Source organism: Salmo salar, chromosome ssa12 (genome assembly GCF_905237065.1).
Source record: "Salmo salar chromosome ssa12, Ssal_v3.1, whole genome shotgun sequence".
NCBI lineage: Eukaryota > Metazoa > Chordata > Actinopteri > Salmoniformes > Salmonidae > Salmo > Salmo salar.
The window spans coordinates 64,906,995-64,923,345 of NC_059453.1; the positions used below are offsets into that span (position 1 = coordinate 64,906,995).

At 42.6% G+C, this 16,351-nt stretch overlaps 1 protein-coding gene across 3 annotated transcripts in view; it reads left to right on the plus strand.

The window, feature by feature from the left end:
- The first annotated feature begins 871 nt into the window (after nucleotides 1–871).
- The window catches only part of LOC106565568 (sodium-coupled neutral amino acid transporter 3), a 61,261-nt gene continuing 45,781 nt past the window's right edge, over nucleotides 872–16,351 (plus strand). For 2 of the 3 annotated variants that reach the window (XM_014132835.2, XM_014132836.2), the window contains exon 1: nucleotides 872–1,193. The gene's annotated coding sequence lies outside the window, so the exon portion shown is untranslated. The remainder of the gene's footprint in view (nucleotides 1,194–16,351) is intronic. The other variant, XM_014132837.2, reaches the window with a different exon arrangement.

The window sequence follows — 16,351 nt, forward strand, 5'->3', positions numbered from 1 at the left end:
ACCTTTGAGCTGTGCATGCTGCCTGCGCCTCCATGGCCCTTCCTCACTAGGTAACCAATCCCCACCGGGCCCCCTTGGAACAGCTGCTAGGCTTCTAGATTCCAGAGGTGAAATGTCTCCTGCACTCCACACTAGGCCTGCAGTCCTCTGACGACTTCAAAGGCGATGGAGTGGCCCATCCATATAGAAGAGACACCACAGGAAATAAAGCTTGTTTGAGCATGGTATTTGTAGGCTATGTGTAGTGCCACGAGGGAGTAAAATATCGCAGCTGTAATTCCGGTGGCCATATAGTCATATGTCCTTACTCCTATTAATAATTCACACACAGAATGTATCCTATACCTGTGATGATGAGTCTGTGAGCCTTTGTAGAAAAATGCCAGAGCATCACAATCATCATCCTATTCATAAGCTGACAGTCCATGACCCAGAAATGGTGTGTAAAAAAAAAAGAAACTTGAGACCTGCTTCTGCATGGCATCACTGTGGAAGCTGCTTCAAAGCAGGTCACTACAAGTGGCGGCTCATTCCGCCTTGAACAGGAATGAAATGACCAAATAAATGAGAATACTTTAAAGAAAGCACTGTCTATTTTGTGTGATATGCTCCCTTCCATATTATTGGGTAAATTGTCTATGCTCTGTGCTAGTTTTTTAATCATGCATATTTTGTCTTGATTAAGTCTTAACGTTGAGAAAATATAAATGTTTGTTTAAAACCAAACAATCATTTCAAATATGGTGCTACACGCAACAGGCAATCATGGATATAATGATTTCTGCATAGTTTATTCAACGTAAAATTAAAGTGAAGAAGGAAGAAATCTAAGCTGCCATGTAACACAGACTAGTACACGTAATTTTGTTGCGCTCCAAGAGAGCGCGTGCCGCGTGAGAAACGCTCTGGAACCGCACAATAGAACCAATTGATTGGAGGTTGCATGCAGTAGGCGGAACCTGGACACGCTCAACATCACACATTCAATAGATTATGAGCTACATTTTTATAGTGAACACATTACATTTACACAGCAATTGAGAAGGAGCGCACACGGATCTCATAAAATATTGATTGCCGTATAACAGGTAACGGAGTGAAGAGCCACAAGACAAAGAAAAAACAGCAAAGAAGCGGATGCAAGATTCGTGTGGAGATATTCGGACTGAGTTCACATTGGCACACTATCTCTGGTAAGAGTATTATTCACCGTCAATATTCAGTGCAATGTCTTTACATAGTCGGGTATTCATCCCTCCATTCCCTTTGTGGTCTACTGAAACCATATCCAATATGGCTATCAGACAGGTTTATCGAATAGTGTTGCCATCAAGAGCCATGGCATGTATTGTAGCTCGTAAAAAATAATACTGTGAATTTATTTCGGAAATTTAAGACAGCCTATCTTCTCGAGTTAATTTCTCATAAAGAATGCTGTTACATTATAGTTACATTATTACATTATTGTTAAATTGGTGTTATATTAATGAAGTAACGGTTCTCAGTGAGCGCTGATCCAGTTGATAACTTGCGCTGCACTCTGGTCTGGTCATACCTTGGTCATCTACAATTTCACAAAGTAATTTAAGTAAAAACATTTTACTGGTCCTCTAGAGTAGGCTAGACTATACTCACCATCAGTTTATGTTACTATCCAGCATGTGGTGAATTTGCCACAGTTCTTCAACACCTCTATAGATTCTTGGGCATTCTTATTAATATGTTATCCCCCACTTAAACGTGGCCTATATACTACACTGAACAAAAATATAAACATAACATGTAAAGTGTTGGTCCCGTGTTTCATGAGCTGAAATAAAATATCCCAGAAATGTTTTATGTGCACAAAAAGCTTATTTATCTCACATTTTCTGCATAAATTAGTTTACATCCCTGTTAGTGAGCATTTCTTCTTTGCCATGATAATCCACCCACCTGACAGGTGTGGCATATCAAGAAGCTGATTAAACAGCATGATCATTACACAGGTGCACCTTGTGCTGGGGTCAATAACATTGTGCAGTTTTGTCACACAACACAATGCACAGATCAAGTTTTGAGGGAGTGTGCAATTGGCATGCTGACTGCAGGAATGCCCACCAGAGCTGTTGCCAGAGAATTTTATGTTAATTTCTCTACCATAAGCTGACTCCAATGTCATTTTAGGCATTTGGCAGTATGTCCAACTGGCCTCATAACAGCAAACCATGTGTATGGCATTGTGTGGGTGAGCGGTTTGCTGATGTCAACGTTGTAAACAGTGTGCCCCATGGTGGCGATGGGGTTATGGTATGGGCAGGCATAAGCTATGGATAACGAACACAATTGCATTTTATCGAAGGCAATTTGAATGCACAGAGATACACTGACGAGATCCTGAGCCCCATTGTTGTGCCACTCATCTGCCGCAATCACCTCATGTTTCAGCATGATCATATCATGCACAACCCCATGTCGCAAGGATCTGTACACAATTCCTGGAAGCTGAAAATGTCCCAAGTCTTTCATGGCCTGCATACTCACCAGACATGTCACCCATTGAGCATGTTTGGGATGCTCTGGATCGCCGTGTACAACAGTGTGTTCCAGTTCCCACTAAAATATCCAGCAACTTCGCACTGCCATTGAAGATGAGTGGGACAGCATTCCACAGGCCACAACCAACAGCCTGATCAACTTAATGTAAAGGCGATGTGTCGTGCTGCATGAGGCAAATGGTGGTCACACCAGATACTGACTGGTTTTATGATCCAATAGATGCATATCTGCATTCCCAGTCATGTGAAATCCATATATTAGGGCCTAATGAATTTATTTCAATTGACACATTTCCTTATATAAACTGAACTCAGTAAAATCTTTGAAATAGTTGCATGTTGCGTTTATAGTTTTGTTCTGTGAATCATTGGCACATATAGGCCTAACTGTATTATCATATAGGCTAGTCCAATATTGTTTTCATTTGCCCTTTGAAAATCAGGCCCCTTTAGTTCCAAATGCCTCAAAAGTGACAAAGGCTATAGTGCATTTAGAAGCAAGTTTTTATCTGGTGTGTTGGGTTGTTTTATCCAAGGTAGGCCTACACCCCCACGCACTAACTCTGTGTCACTCTGCACTAGACAGGTAACAAGCATTCCTAGAGACACCTGGGTTGCTGAGAAACTGAAGAGTGCAGAGCCCCTTCTGTGGGCTATTTGTAGGGAGGGCAGCAGTTGAGACTATTGTGTCTGCTGGAGCTGACAGGAGGGAGCAGGTGAGATTTCCTGTTCTGTCAGCCTGTCAGGACTGTACTGTTGATATATTTGAATGAGCGCTGGCCTGTCAGTGAGTCGTGCTCTGGCTCACTCTCTCCCTTCATACCTCCACACCCACACCAGAGCACTGGTTCACAGTTGATTGGACTGATGCTCTAGCCAAAGCTGTGTGCTCTGAACTGCAGAATCACACAAGTGTGTTTTATGGAAGGTATTTTTTGAGTGAGTGTAACTTAGCATATATTTTTATTGTAGACTTATGGGATGAGGTTTGATTTTCATCCTTTGAGTGCCATGTCTGACTGAACATGACTGTGTATCTCAGCAATACAGACAGCGGGTTTGTTCAGAGCTAGCGAGAGAGATACAAGTGTAATCGTTTTCTCATTGAGTCATTATCCATGTGAAATTACACTTGGCCGACGAGTTCTTTTCATCTTATTTGATATACAGTACCAGTCAAAAGTTTGGATACACCTATTCATTCCAGAGTTTTTATTCATTTCTACATCAAAACTATGAAATAACACAACCAAAAAAGTGTTAAACAAATCAAAATATATTTTATATTTGAGATTCTTCAAAGTAGCCACCCTTTCTTTGCCTTGACAACTTTGCACACTCTTGGCATCCTTCTTAATGCGATTGAACCAATCAGTTGTGTTGTGACAAGGTAGGGGTGGTATACAGTCAATAGCCCTATTTGGTCAGTCGATGCGTACAATTAAGAACTTTGAAAGATTCTTCAAGTGCAGTCGAAAAAAAACATCAAGCGCTATGATGAAACTGGCTCTCATGAGGACCGCCACCGGAAAGGAAGACCCAGAGTTACCTCTGCTGCAGAGGATAATTGAAATTGCAACCCAAATAAATGCTTCACAGACTTCAAGTAACAGACATCTCAACATCAACTGTTCAGAGAAGACAGCGTGAATCAGGTCTTCATGGTCGAATTGCTGAAAACAAACTACTAAAGGACATAAGGCTTGCTTGGTCCAAGAAATATGAGCAATGGACATTAGACCGGTGGGAATCTGTCTTTTGGTCTGATGAGTCCAAATTTGAGATATTTGGTTCCAACCACCGTGTCTTTGTGAGATGCAGAGTAGGTGAACGGGTGATCTCTGCATGTGTGGTTCCCACCGTGAAGTATGGTGGTGGTGTGATGGTGCTTTGCTGGTGACACCGATTTATTTAGAATTCAAGGAACACTTAACCAGCATGGCTACCACAGCATTCTGCAGCAATACGCCTTCCCATCTGGTTTGCGCTTAGTGGAACTATCATTTGTTTTTCAAACAGGACAATGACCCAACACTAAGGGCTATTTGAACAAGGAGAGTGATGGAGCGCTGCATCAGATGACCTGGCCTCCACAATCACCCGACCTCAACCCAATTGAGATGGTTTGGGATGAGTTGGACGGCAGAGTGAAGGAAAAGCAGCCAACGAGTGCTCAGCATATGTGGGAACTCCTTCAAGACTGTTGGAAAATCATTCCAGGTGAAGATGGTTAAGAGAATGCCAAGTGTACGAAGCTTTCATCAAAGGTAAAGGGTGGCTACTTTGAAGAATCTAAAATATATTTTGATTTGTTTAACACTTTAGTTACTACATGATTCCATGTGTTATTTCATTGTTTTGATGTATTCACTACTATTTTAATCAATCAAATGTATTTTTATATAGCCCTTCGTACATCAGCTGATATCTCAAAGTGCTGTACAGAAACCCAGCCTAAAACCCCAAACAGCAAGCAAAGCATGTGAAAGAAGCACGGTGGCTAGGAAAAACTCCCTAGGAAAAACTCCCTAGAAAGGCCAAAAACCTAGGAAGAAACCTAGAGAGGAACCAGGCTATGAGGGGTGGCCAGTCCTCTTCTGGCTGTGCAGGGTGGATATTATAACAGAACATGGTCAAGATGTTAAAATGTTCATAAATGACCAGCATGGTCAAATAATAATAATCATAGTAGTTGTCGAGGGTGCAACAAGCACGTCCGGTGAACAGGTCAGGGTTCCATAGCCGCAGGCTGAACAGTTGAAACTGGAGCAGCAGCACGGCCAGGTGGACTGGGGACAGCAAGGAGTCATCATACCAGGTAGTCCTGAGGCATGGTCCTAGGGCTCAGGTCCTCCGAGAGAAAGACAGAAAGAGAGAAAGAGAGAATTAGAGAGAGCATATTTAAATTCACACAGGACACCGGATAAGACAAGAGAAATACTCCAGATGTAACAGACTGACCCAAGCCCCCCGACACATAAACTACTGCAGCATAAATACTGGAGGCTGAGACAGGAGGGATCAGAAGACACTGTGGCCCCATCCGATGATACCCCCAGACAGGGCCAAACAGGCAGGATATAACCCCACCCACTTTGCCAAAGCACAGCCCCCACACCACTAGAGGGATGTCTCCAGCCACCAACTTACCGTCCTAAGACAAGGCCGAGTATAGCCCACAACGATCTCCGCCATGGCACAACCCAAGGGGGGGCGCCAACCCAGACAGGAAGACCACGTCAGTGACTCAACCCACTCAAGTGACGCACCCCTCCCATGGACGGCATGGAAGAACACCAGTAAGCCAGTGACTCAGCCCCTGTAAAAGGGTTAGAGGCAGAGAATCCCAGTGGAAAGAGGGGAACCGGCAAGGCAGAGACAGCAAGGGCGGTTGGTTGCTCCAGCCTTTCCGTTCACCTTCACACTCCTGGGCCAGACTATACTTAATCATAGGACCTACTGAAGAGATAAGTCTTCAGTAAAGACTTAAAGGTTGAGACTGAGTCTGCATCTCTCACATTGGTAGGCAGACCATTCCATAAAAATGGAGCTCTATAGGAGAAAGCCCTACCTCCAGCCGTTTGCTTAGAAATTCTAGGGACACTTAGGAGGCCTGCGTCTTGTGACCGTAGCGTACGTGGAGGTATGTACGGCAGGACCAAATCGGAAAGATAGGTAGGAGCAAGCCCATGTAATGCTTTGTAGGTTAGCAGTAAAACCTTGAAATCAGCCCTTGCCTTAACAGGAAGCCAGTGTAGGGAGGCTAGCACTGGAGTAATATGATCAAATTTTTTGGTTCTAGTCAGGATTCTAGCAGCCGTATTTAGCACTAACTGAAGTTTATTTTGTGCTTTATCCGGGTAGCCGGAAAGTAGAGCATTGCAGTAGTCCAGCCTAGAAGTAACAAAAGCATGGATAAAGTTTTCTGCGTCATTTTTGGACAGAAAGTTTCTGATTTTTGCAATGTTACGTAGATGGAAAAAAGCTGTCCTTGAAACAGTCTTGATATGTTCTTCAAAAGAGAGATCAGGGTCCAGAGTAACGCAGAGGTCCTTCACAGTTTTATTTGAGACGACTGTACAACCATCCAGATTAATTGTCAGATTCAACAGAAGATCTCTTTGTTTCTTGGGACCTAGAACAAGCATCTCTATTTTGTCCGAGTTTAAAAGTAGAAAGTTTGCAGCCATCCACTTCTTTATGTCTGAAACACAGGCTTCTAGCGAGGGCAATTTTGGGGCTTCACCATGTTTCATTGAAATGTACAGCTGTGTGTCGTCCGCATAGCAGTGAAATTTAACATTATGTTTTCGAATGACATCCCCAAGAGGTAAAATATATAGTGAAAACAATAGTGGTCCTAAAACGGAACCTTAAGGAACACCGAAATTTACAATTGATTTGTCAGAGGACAAACCATTCACAGAGACAAACTGATATCTTTCCGACAGATAGGATCTAAACCAGGCCAGAACTTGTCCATGTAGACCAATTTGGGTTTCCAATCTCTCCAAAAGAATGTGGTGATCGATGGTATCAAAAGCGGCACTAAGATCTAGGAGCACGAGGACAGATGCAGAGCCTCGGTCTGACGTCATTAAAAGGTCATTTACCACCTTCACAAGTGTAGTCTCAGTGCTATGATGGGGTCTAAAACCAGACTGAAGCGTTTCGTATACATTGTTTGTCTTCAGGAAGGCAGTGAGTTGCTGTGCAACAGCTTTTTCTAAAATTTTTGAGAGGAATGGAAGATTCGATATAGGCCGATAGTTTTTTATAATTTCTGGATCAAGATTCGGCTTTTTCAAGAGAGGCTTTATTATAGTACTAAAACACTTTAGTATCTCCCTTGATCCTAGGTCCTGGCAGAGTTGTGTAGACTCAGGACAATGGAGCTTTGGAGGAATACCCAGATTTAAAGAGGAGTCTAATTTGCTTTCTAATGATCATGATCTTTTCCTCAAAGAAGTTCATAAATGTATTACTGCTGAAGTGAAAGCCATCCTCCATTTGCGAAGGCTGCTTTTTAGTTAGCTTTGCGACAGTATCAAAAAGTAATTTCGGATTGTTCTTATTTTCCTCAATTAAGTTGGAAAAATAGGATGATCGTGCAGCAGTGAGGGCTCTTCGATACTGCACGGTACTGTCTTTCCAAGCTAGTCGGAAGACTTCCAGTTTGGTGTGGCGCCATTTCCGTTCCAATTTTCTGGAAGCTTGCTTCAGAGCTCGTGTATTTTCTGTATACCAGGGAGCTAGTTTCTTATGACAGATGTTTTTAGTTTTTAGGGGTGCAACTGCATCTAGGGTATTGCGCAAGGTTAAATTGAGTTCCTCGGTTAGGTGGTTAACTGATTTTTGTCCTCTGACGTCCTTGGGTAGGCAGAGCCAGTCTGGAAGGGCATCAAGGAATCTTTGGGTTGTCTGAGAATTTATAGCACGACTTTTAATGCTCCTTGGTTGGGGTCTGAGCAAATTATTTGTTGCAATTGCAAACGTAATAAAATGGTGGTCCGATAGTCCAGGATTATGAGGAAAAACATGAAGATCCACATTTATTCCATGGGACAAAACTAGGTCCAGAGTATGACTGTGGCAGTGAGTAGGTCCAGAGACATGTTGGACAAAACCCACTGAGTCGATGATGGCTCCGAAAGCCTTTTGGAGTGGGTCTGTGGACTTTTCCATGTGAATGTAAGTCACCAAAAATTAGAATATTATCTGCTATGACTACAAGATCCGATAGGAATTCAGGGAACTCAGTGAGGAACACTGCATATGGCCCAGGAGGCCTGTAAACAGTAGCTATAAAAAGTGAGTGAGTAGGCTGCATAGATTTCATGACTAGAAGCTCAAAAGACGAAAACGTCATTGTTTCTTTTTTTGTAAATTGAAATTTGCTATTGTAAATGTTAGCAACACCTCCGCCTTTGCCGGATGCACGGGGGGTATGGTCACTAGTGTAACCAGGGGGTGAGGCCTCATTTAACACAGTAAATTCATCAGGCTTAAGCCATGTTTCAGTCAGGCCAATCACATCAAGATTATGATCAGTGATTAGTTCATTGACTATAACTGCCTTGGAAGTTAGGGATCTAACATTAAGTAACCCAATTTTGAGATGTGAGGTATCACAATCTCTTTCAATAATGGCAGGAATGGAGGAGGTCTTTATACTAGTGAGATTGCTAAAGCGAACACCGCCATTTTTAATTTTGCCCAACCTAGATTGAGGCACATTTTTACAATGTAGGAAATTGTAAAAAATAAAGAAACCCTGGAATGAGTAAGTGTTCAAATGTTTGACTGGTACTGTATGTGAAAACATCAAAAGTTGACATTTTAAAAACAGTGATTTTCAAAAAGATTCGCAGTGACATGGCCAGCAAGAAAATACCCCCCTATGGCTAGAAACTTAATGCAAGTTTTGAAAATCAGTTTCTTACTTTTAATCATACCCTGTGATGGCAGAAGAATTTATTTAGCACCCTTATGTATACACTGGTATGGTGCTGGAGATAATGAATTAGAGGTTGAAAAGTGGCATAATTGCCCTGTAGAAAAGGAGGGTTTGACTAGTTCAGAGTGCCACCATAGCGCAGCGAGAAGAATGCAGATGAAGCAGGAATCCAAATAGTAGGGTTTTATTGCACAAACACAGGAGGACATGGGGAAAGGTGGTCAGATGTGTTTACCAGGGAAATACAAACATGTTAACATACACACATGACTGACAAGTGCAAAAGGGATAAATAACAAATGCATCCCACATGCTGGACGGACAGGAAATTGTTACTAAGTAATTTGGCAGTGGAATATCAACTTTAACATCAACTAAAAATGATCTGAAAGTTAACAGTTATACATATTCTTTAATAATGAAAGGTACTCACTTCAGTCACGAACACACACAACATAGAAAGAAAAACAAGTTGGCTGCCCCATGCATTCACCAACAGGAATAAGAAAGACTGGAGGGAGGAACTGCTACTTAAATGGTCAAGGGTGTTAATGAGCAGAGTGGAGTCAGGTGAGATGAGTGGCAAAGGAGGTGCATGGCCAGAGTAGAGTTAAAACCTGGTTTCTGTCTTGAGCTTTTGTAACATGCCCTTTAAGTCCATTTGGTTTGTGCTGTTCGTGTAGTCATGTAATCCCACATTACTGTTCCTTGTATCATCCAGTGTCCCGTGTGGCTCAGTTCGTAGAACACGGTGTTTGCAACGCCAGGGTTGTGGGTTTGATTCCCACGGGGGACCAGTACGGAAAAAAAAATTTTTTATGAAATGTATGCATTCACTACGGTAAGTCGCTCTGGATAAGAGCGTCTGCTAAATGACTAAAAATGTAAAAAATGTAAATCTTCTCTATGGTGTGTGAGAGTCAATGGCCTGGTAAGTAAGTAGAGGGGTTCACTTTATTCCTACATTATTGGATCAAAGAATATTATCCATTTGTAATATATACCCCTCCTGCCTACAGGTGTTGCTTTACCTCGGCTGGAATGACAAGTCAACGTGAAGCGAATTAGATTTTACATTTTTGAACTCACAATGCATTGAGGGAAGACTGAACTCCCCTACAGAGATTTGAGCCCCAGAGCCTTTTTGATGCTGTGATTTGCTGTCACGTTGAAATAATGAATTTTTTATTTTTTTTTGCACTCAACACTTTCACCTTAATATGATGGTTACTTGTAGCTAAGTCAGAAATGTGTGTTTGAAATGACATTGGACAGCTTTACGATTGATGTGGTTAATACATGTCTTATAACATGTTATTCACTTTTGTTTCCCCACACAGCTAAATCCAGCCACTGCTTACTATGTGCTTCTGTTCAACACAATTTCAAAGTATATCAGAATGATAAGGAACACCTCAGGGCAATAACCTAGTATGTATGATCAGACACTGTAGTCCAGATGAATTAGAGAAATCCTCAGCCATGAAAGCCAAACTCTTTTTGAAGTACTGTTTGTACATTGAAGTACTTTGTAAATCCGTAGTCTGGGAGGGAAAAATGACCTGTAATCTCTTAAATTGTCTGAACTACCAAGGCTAAGGAGTTAGGAAGGTAGTTAGAAAATACTTTTTTGGCTGACCAGGTGAAGTGAAATTTTTTCTGTAAATGTTCATGACATCAGTGCGGATATGTAAGAGCATAGACTCAAAGATCTTTGGCCATCTTTGAACAGTTTTAAAACAGTGCTTAAAACTCATTATTTCACTAAGTCTTACAATACCCAGCACTCACACACTTTTAGATTTGCTGGAGAGAAAGTGATGAAAAACTCAAATTAAATTGTTTGTGTCCAATTTGATGGTTAGAATGCCTCCAGTTCCACCACACAATTCCATAATTTCTATTTCATAAAATTGTTTCATATTCTTCTGTTGGACTTCTACACCACTGCATCGGTAAAGCTCATGTGTTTGTCACAAGTTAAGTCACAATATAACATCCATGAGCTCAGTGTTTGCGGGCTCGTGGAAGATATCTCAGAGGAAGTGCATAAGGGAGAGCATTGATGGAGGACACCCAGAGTCACGCACTGCAACTCAGCATTGATCAGGGTGTCATTAGGCACGGGATGCACGGCCTGAACTAGAAGTAGGCCAGACTCAGAGACATGCCCTTACCCCTCTACTATTTCAATGGCTTCACTGTGACATCAGCAGCAGGGGTGAGGAGAGGTACTAATCTATTTCGGACAGCTGCTTGGGAACACAGCCCTCACATTGGACGGGATTCACTTCCTGGAATGTCAGGAATCAGGATGTGACTTTATAAGTTTTGAATGTGTTACTCTCAGCAGGACCAGAGCCCTCTATTTCTGTTTCCAAATAGAAAGGTCTGAGCCGAGTCAGAGCTTTGTTTTGGGTTTTAATTTAGAGGTATGGCACACATCTCACAGTTTGTGAAGTCCTAGTAGTTATCTCAGCTGTTTTGTGGAACTATAAATGCTTTTGAAAGAATTTAACCTAAAGCCATTGGCAACATGTGCTCACAAGTCCTATGCCCTAGACCCACTTGGTACGATGGCATATGATGTAGTCGGGTCCTTGGCGCTGAACCATGGTGGAGGCCCATCGCTGGGAGTTGTATTTCCAGCTGGATGGTTTCCCCAGTGATGATCTCTCTCCTCGTCCATGTGATGGAGAGAAGAGAGAGGGAGAGAAAAGAAGATAGGGCTGGGGAGCCAGGAGAGGATGCTTTTTTTGTCTGGGGCCACATGTCTATGATTTGGGTGGCTGGACAATTTTTAGGCTTTGACAATTTTAGGGCCTTCCTCTGACACCGCCTGGTATAAAGGTCCTGGATGGCAGGGAGCTACGGTCTCAGTGATGTACTGGGCCATACGCACTACCCTCTATAGCGTCTTGTGTTCGGATGCCAAGCAAAAGCATGTGCATACCTGCTCGTCAAACATCTCATTCCAAAATCATGGACATTAATATATTGGTCCCCCCATTTGCTGCTATAACAGCCTCCACTCTTCTGGGAAAGCTTTCCACTAGATGTTGGAACATTGCTGTGGGGATTTGCTTCCATTCAGCCACAAGCATTATTGAGGTCGGGCGCTGATGTTCGGCGATAGGCCTGGTTCGCAGTCAACGTTCAATGGTGTTGAGGTTAGGGCTCTGTGCAGGCCAGTCAAGTTCTTCCACATCGATCTCGACAAACCATTTCTTTATGCACCTCGCTTTGTGCATGGGGACATTGTCATGCTGGAACAAGAAAGGGCCTTCCCCAAACTGTTGCCACAAATTGGAAGCACATAATCGTCTAGAATGTCATTGTATGCTGTAGTATTACGATTTCCCTTCACTGGGTTAGCCCGAACCATGAAAAACAGTCCCAGACCATTATTCCACCTCCACCAAATTTTACAGTTGGCACTATGCATTCGGGCAGGTAGCGTTCTCCTGAAATCCGCTGAAACTCAGATTCGTCCTTCGGACTGCCAGATGGTGAAGCGTTTCCACTGCTCCAGAGTCCAATGGTGGCGAGCTTTACACCACTCCAGCCGACGATTAGCATTGCGCATGGTGATCTTAGGCTTAAGTGCGGCTGCTCTGCCATGGAAACCCTTTTCATGAAGCTCCCGAAGAACAGTTCTTGTGCTGACGTTGCTTCCAGAGGCAGTTTGGAACTCTGTAGTGAGTGCTGCAACCGAGGACACACGATTTTTACGCGTTACGTGCTTCAGCACTGGGGGGTCCTGTTTTGTGAACTTGTGTGGCCTACCACTTTGCGGCTGAGCCGTTGCTGCTCCGAGACTTTTCCACTTCACAATAACAGTACTTAGAGTTGACCGGAGCAACTCTAGCAGGGCAGAAATTTGATGAACTGATTTATTGGAAAGGTGGCATCCTTTAACGGTGCCACGTTGAAATTCATTCTACTGCCATTCTACTGCCAATGTTTCCCTATGGAGATTGCATGGCTGTGTGCTAGATTTTATACACCTGTCAGCAACTGGTGTGGCTAAAATAGCCAAATCCACTAATAGTTTACCAAGCGGTGAAGAAGCCAGTCAAGATGCATAAAATGGTATAACTGTATAACTTTTTGAGGATCTGAAGGCCCATGCCTAATCCTTTTAGCCTCCTGAGGGAGAAGAGGCATTGTCATGCCTTCTTCACGACTGTGTTGGTGTGTGTGGACCATGTTATTCCCTTAGTGATGTGGCACAGAGGAATTTGAAGCTCTCGACCCACTCAATTACAGCTCCGTCGATGTGGATCCGTTTCCTATAGTCCGCGATCAGCTCCTTTGTCTTGCTGATGTTGAGGGAAAGGTTGTTATCCTGGCACCACACTGCCAGGTCACTGACCTCTCCCTACAGGCTGTCTCATCGTCGTCGTTGATCATGCCTACCACCATCGTGTCGTCAGAAAACGTAATGATGGTGTTGGAGTCATGCGCGACCACACAGTTGTGGGTAGAACAGGGAGTACAGGAGGGGACTAAGCACGCACCCCTGAGGGCCCCCCATGTTGAGGGTCAAAGTGGCGGATTTGTTGTTGCCTACCCTCACCACCTGGGGGCAGCCTGCCTGGAAGTCCAGGATCCAGTTGTGGAGGGAGGTGTTCAGCCCTAGGGTCCTGAGCTTAGTGATGAGCTTGGAGGACATTATGGTGTTGAACGCTGAGCTGTAGTCAATTAACTGCATTCTCACAACTCTACCTACATGTACATATTACCTCATTGACCTCGACTAACCAGTGCCCCCGCACATTGACTCTGTACCGGTACCCCTTGTATATAGCCTTGCTATTGTTATTTTACTGCTGCTCTTTAATTATTTGTAACTTTTTTTTTTTATAGGTATTTCTCTTAACATTTCATTGTTGGTTAAGGGCTTGTAAGTAAGCACAAATTGTAGTGTATTCAAGGTTCAAAAAGGCTTCTAAAGTTTGTAACAAAGAATGTATCAACCCCTACACACATTTCTATTAGCTATAATCAACACAGTTGCTATAGGATTATTTTCCTGCTGTAGAAAACTGGCTCAAATTAAGATCCTACATCTGTACGCATGTTGGGTATAAATCTTTGTAAGAAACCTATAATTTACTATATACTTGATCAGAAAGATAATATCCACAACCAGAGAGTACACACACAGGGATTGATATATGCTGTGGTGCATGTTTACCAGAGACTGCTGTGCACTAATCTGTATTTCTCCCACAGAAAGAGAGAGAGAAAGAGAGAGAGAAAGAGAGAGAGAGAGAGAGAGAGAGAGAGAGAGAGAGAGAGAGATGAGGAGCATCTCAGAGGAGGACACAAATCTCTGAGTTCTTAGTTAATCTCCCATTCACCCAGCCAGCTAATCATGATGGGACTCAATGGGCCTGGAATCCTTCCGAGTGCCAGTGAGCAGATTGGGGATTAAGTATTGAGTGGGGAGAGGAGATTGGAAGCGAAAATCAAGTAGAGAGATTGTAAAGGTGAGAGGAATATTAACAGTAATAATTTGGTAGGTGCTTATATAATTGTGTCTTATTTCACGTGTGTATTAATACACAAGTGTGAATTGAAAATGTGTCTTTTATATATCCCAACTCCCCCTGAGACAGCCTCGGCGAGTGGGGTCGACCCAGTTAACCCAGTTAACAACAAACGTTCCCACAACTTTAGAGAATGTTCCCTTAAGAGTCTCATTAGGTCATTACATAACATTTTCATAGGAATGTTCTAGTAATGTGCAAGGACTGTTTCCAAGAGACCATTCCCTTAATGTCAAACAGATCTTACCCAGAACGTGGTTACCATGTTCTCAGAATATTCAATATCAATGTTGTAGACACATTTCATTGGAATGTTGCAAGAATATTCCAGAGGGTTAGGAGAATATTCCATCAACGTCACACCAAACATACACAGAACATAGTTGCCATGTTCTCAGAATATAAGATATTCATGTTCTAGACATGTTTCATGGGAACATTGCAAAAACATGAATGTGTCCAATGACGTATAAAACATAGGATGTTCTGTCATTGTCCCCTGGAGGTTTTTGTGTAGTTCCCAGGTTGTTCCAGGGACGTCCCTTAAAACATTTTTAGGGTGTCGCCTGATGGTCTCAAAGAAACGTTCTCCCCACCCCTCAAAAAACGTGTTACTTTACAAACCACCCCTTGTTACTGTTGCAGAGCCCATCAAGGCCCTGATTGGTGAAATACTAATATATTTACAGCTTTTTGTCTGTTGGCAGGAATAGGGACACCCACACACATGCAGTGCTTTTAATGTACAACATTTCAACTTACATATTTGACACACATGATTACATTGTGCATATATATTTATACAGTAAATATTATTAAACATGTCCTCCCCTGGGATTTAAACTCATAACCTCATGGTTCACAGTATTCCAATCTTCCTGCTACACCACCATGTCGGTGTCCATTATCAGTTAATCTGACTATTCTCTCATCATTGATTTGATTTACTTGTTTCAGCCATTTGCGGGTTTTCTGTATGGCTGTCTAATGTTGGTGGGGGCATATTACTTAGTTTTAATGTTACTCCTTATTTACTATGATAGAGTGAGTGTGATTGAGTGTGCTTTTAACAGAGCCGAGATGTACTTTGAAGTGCAAAGTGTAGCAATGCAGGTGAAATCAGTCATTGACACAGACTTGTTGGTGTAGTGGGAAGCTTGGAATGCCATGAACCAAGAGGTTGTGAGTTCAAATCCAAGGTGAGGACATGTTGAATAATAATGACTGCATAAATTAATAATGTAATCATGTGTGTAAATTGAAAGCTTTGTTTGTGTGGGTGTTTCTAACCTTACCAACAGGGAAACTACTTCATTGGCTTGGCAACAGTAACAATGTATGATGAAGCAAGTTTTTTTGGGACCATCAGGCGACGTCCTAACAACATCTTTAGTAACGTCCAAGGAACAAGCTGGGAAGTAGACAACAATCTCAAGGGGACCCCACCACACACACACAAAGAGAAATCAACGGCACGTAGATATAAAGTAGAGCTGAAGGGTCCCATGTGTTGATTGATTCAGTTGCTTAAGCACTTAATTTAACAGTCTAGTCTATGTTATGCTGCTGAAAGAACGCCAAGTAGTATGCTGAATGGAAGCTGATAGTTATAGCTGGTGCCAATGCATCCCCCTCACACTGAAGTATTTGTGGAATGAAATGAAAATAGCAATGTGGATAAATGTGAAGAGCACCCTTATCTGATTGCTGTGTGTGTAGAACCAGAATAGACAGATGACAGTTCAGCCCATCCATAATGTTTACTAGGACTGGCGTTTCACAACTTTACCAGGCAGGTTTAT